The 3,891-nt window shown below is 34.8% G+C and overlaps 1 pseudogene across 1 annotated transcript; it reads left to right on the forward strand.

Annotated features, from left to right (window-relative positions):
• The first annotated feature begins 2,590 nt into the window (after positions 1 to 2,590).
• LOC309957321 (large ribosomal subunit protein uL1-like) lies at positions 2,591 to 3,266 on the forward strand (annotated as a pseudogene). Its single transcript has one exon. The product of its transcript is annotated as a large ribosomal subunit protein uL1-like (transcript).
• The last annotated feature ends 625 nt before the right edge of the window (positions 3,267 to 3,891 follow it).

Here is a 3,891-nt window from a genome sequence, read left to right on the forward strand (position 1 = left end):
CTTAATAATGTCAATATTAATCAATATGTCTAACTCCCTTTCAAATAATAAAGGGACCATGGAACACTTTTAGTCATTCTCTTCCATTGCACATGTGATTGTGATGTACTTTTTGTTCCACTTTGATTGTAAATTAGCAGTATTATTTTTGTTTTGTATCATCAATTCCTCTTCACTGTTACCCACATATTTACCAGTTTCTTTGTCCCTCATTGTTTTTTTGAATTTCTCTTAAAGTTTTGGGTTTGATTTTTCTTCTTTTTTGTAATATGTATTAAATAATTCTTTAAATGAGGATTTATTTGAAATATATTGTCAAAGTCTTTGTCTAATGATAATATCTCTACTATGTTCTCATTTAAAAATCGTAATTTAGCTGATTATAGAATTCTGCATTCACAGATACTTTTCCTTGATCTTTTGAATATATTATTCAATTTCTTCTGGCTTCTCTTTATGCTGTTGAGAAGTCTGTTTTCAGCTTAGTTATTTTTCCTTTGTGAATAACTTATGTTTCTTTCTGGCTATTCTGAAGATATTTCTGTTTATCTTTGGTGTTCTATGGTTTCTTACACTCTGCTAATTGTGTCTTTAATTTCACTTATCCTGTTTGAGACTCATTGTGTCTTGAGTGCATCAATTCTGAAAAAATCTTGTCTACTGTATTTTTAAAGTTATTAAAGAATTGAGATATAATTCACATACCATGAAATTCACCCTTTTAAAATGTATATACAATTCAGTGATTTTTAGTATGTTCACAAAGTTGTGCAACCATCATCACTTTCTAATTCCAGAACATTTTTATTGCCTGGAAATGAAACCCCATATCCATTAGCAATCACTCTCCATTCCTTTCTCTCTCCAGCCCTGGCATCTGGTAATTTACTTTTTGTCCCTGTGGACTTGTCTATGTGCCTATTCTAGACATTCCTTATAATTGTAATCATATAGTATGTGGCATTTTGTGTCTGGCTTCTTTCACTTTGTATAATGTTTTAAATGTTCATCCATGTTATAACATGTATCAGAACTTCATTCCTTTTTGTGGAAAAATAATATTCCCATGTATGGATATAACACATTTTGTTCATTCATCAGTTGATGGCATTTGAGTTGTTTCCACTTTTTGGCTATAGTGAATAATACTGCTATGGATATCCATGTACAAGTTTTTGTGCAGACATATGGTAACTATGTTTCACTTTCTGAAGAATTGCCAAACTGTTTTCCAAAGTGGTTGCACTATTTCAGTAGCCATAATCTCTTGAATATGGCCTTTCTCCTGTTCTACCCTCTCCCTTCTTATGGAACTCTCATCAGAGATATGTTGGAGTTTTTTATTTTATATTCCATGTCTCTTTACATTTTCCCAGTTTTTGGCTTTTTGTGCTTCATTCCTCAGATCTGTCTTCCAGTTCATTAATTCTTTTATTCAACTGGTTTAATCTTTCATTCAACCCTTTTCTTGAGTTTTCACTTTAAAGAGTTTAATTTTTTATTTCTGAAAGTACTAACATTTAACAAAAAAGTTGTGTAGTTTTATTTTCCTTCTTAATCAATTTATTCTTTTTCATAGTACCTTCTTTTTGATGGCTTTATTCCTTTTTCCATATTCTCTTTCATAATGTTGTTTTATTTCAAGTTCTTGGATGTGGACTCTTGCTCAATGTGGATTGTTTTCTCACATATTTTGTTGTGAGATTACCTTTATTGAGGCTTTTTTTGCTTTTGCTTCTACAGTTGCTTCAGAGAGATCACCAATCATAGCTCAGTCATTGTGTTAACTTCTCAATTTGAGGCTTCCTAAATCATGCATATTATATTCATTTTATCCCCAAGTTTATGAGAGGCACAGGCCTGAAATTTTGAATTTAGGGGGAAGGGTTTTTCCTCCAACTTAAAGCTGAAAAGAGATAGACAAGCTCCTTTCTCACCTTGTCCTGGTAAACATATTTCCTTTCTAGTTCATCTCTTACCAGAAAGAGCTGCCATTTGAGGGTCTTGGCTTTATCTAAGGATTCTTAGCTCCTCATGCACACCCAAATCCTCATTTCTTTTTAGGTTACTGGGACCAAGTTTTCTCCAAGGCAATTAAAGCTCCACCCTACCTTACCTCTTCATTTTGGGCACCTAGGATGGATGGAGTTTTTCCTCCCTCCCTTCCTTCCTTCTCAGTCATACTTTAAAAATAATGTTTATTTTATTTTTTCTAGCATTTCTATGTCTTTGTACTGGATGGTTAATTTTGGATATCTTAGATCATTGTATTATCAGAAGTCTCAGTTTCCTCACCATTAATGTGGGGAAAGTAATTTATTTACTTAAGAGCATTTTTGGAATTAAATGAGATAATATATATAAAGTGCTAAGGTTAGTGCCTGATATGTAAGTGCTCAATAAATGTTAGTTATTACAATTTTTAATTAATACTGATTGAGAAGCCCTAGATAAGAATGCAAATCCACATAAGGAAAATTACTCAAATGAATTTAAAAATTAATATTTTGGCTTCCTCTTAGGATGTAGTGTTGCTTCATTTAAAAGTTTGCTCCCTCCCTCTTTTCCGGTTATTGTGGCACGAGGCACTATGAACTGCAAAGTCTCCCGAGACACCCTCTATGGAGGCAGCGCGGGAAGTCCTGCACAGTAACCAGCGCAAGCACCAGATGTTTTTGGAGACGGTGGAGCTTCAGATCAGCCTGAAGAGCTATGACCCTCAGAAGGACAAACACTTCTCGGGCACCGTCAGGCTTAAGTCCACTCCCCTCCCCAAGTTCTCCATATGGGTTCTGGGGGACCAGCAGCATTGTGATGAGGCCAAGGCTGTGGATATCCACCACATGGACATAGAGACTCTGAAGAAACTCAACAAGAATAAGAAACTGGTCAAGAAGCTGGCCAAGAAGTATGATGCCTTTTTGGCTTCAGAATTGCTGATCAAGCAGATCCCATGAATCTGGGCCCAGATCTGAATAAGGCTGGCAAGTTCCCTTCCTTGCTGACCCACAATGAGAACATTGTGGCCAAAGTTGATGAAGTGAAGTACACGATCAAGTTCCAGATGAAGAAGGTGCTGTGTCTGGCAGTGGCTGTTGGCCACGTGAAGATGACAGATGATGAGCTTGTGTACAACATCCACTTAGCTGTCAACTTCCTGGTGTCATTGCTCAAGAAAAATTGGCAGAATGGCGGGACTTTGTACATTACGAGTGCCATGGGCAAGCCCCAGCGCCTGTACTAAGGCACAGCTTAATAAACCATACTCCCACCATTAAAATGTGAACATACAAAACTTATTGCTTGAATATATATGATTTTGTATTATATATCCTTGAGTGTCTCACCTCATTTTTATCCTACTCTACTTAGCATGTGGGTGGTCAGGGAACAGTCTTTATTGATATTTGATGCCTGATTCATTTGGTATGTGTATTTTTTTCATTTTACAGATGCATTTCAATTCATCATAAGGTGGCTTATATTATAAACATGTTTATACTTTATTAAAATATTTACATTAAGCTGACATAAAACTAGATAATTTGAAATTCATTTTATTGAGAAAAAATTAATCTCTCAGTCTTGTTCTAAAATATTTATTTTCCACAAAATATGCACTTTGAAAAACATTGCATAGGTTATTAACAGGCTATCTGGTTTATTTCCACTTAAGAATATAATTCATTGAAAAGAAAGGCATATCTGATTAAAATGCTGTGTGGAAGTGACCTTTTCCATGTTCTTAAAAGAGAGGAATGATGGAAGAAAAAAATAATAATGTTTTTAATCTGAGTCTTTATGAGATCTTGAAATGGATGCCATTCTTTCTATTTCCTCTCTGTAACAGATATTGTGTTTCTGATTCTGTGTGTGTGTGTGTGTGTGTGT

The sequence above is a fragment of the Leucopleurus acutus genome, assembly GCF_964270905.1.
Source record: "Leucopleurus acutus genome assembly, chromosome: 2".
Taxonomy (NCBI): domain Eukaryota; kingdom Metazoa; phylum Chordata; class Mammalia; order Artiodactyla; family Delphinidae; genus Leucopleurus; species Leucopleurus acutus.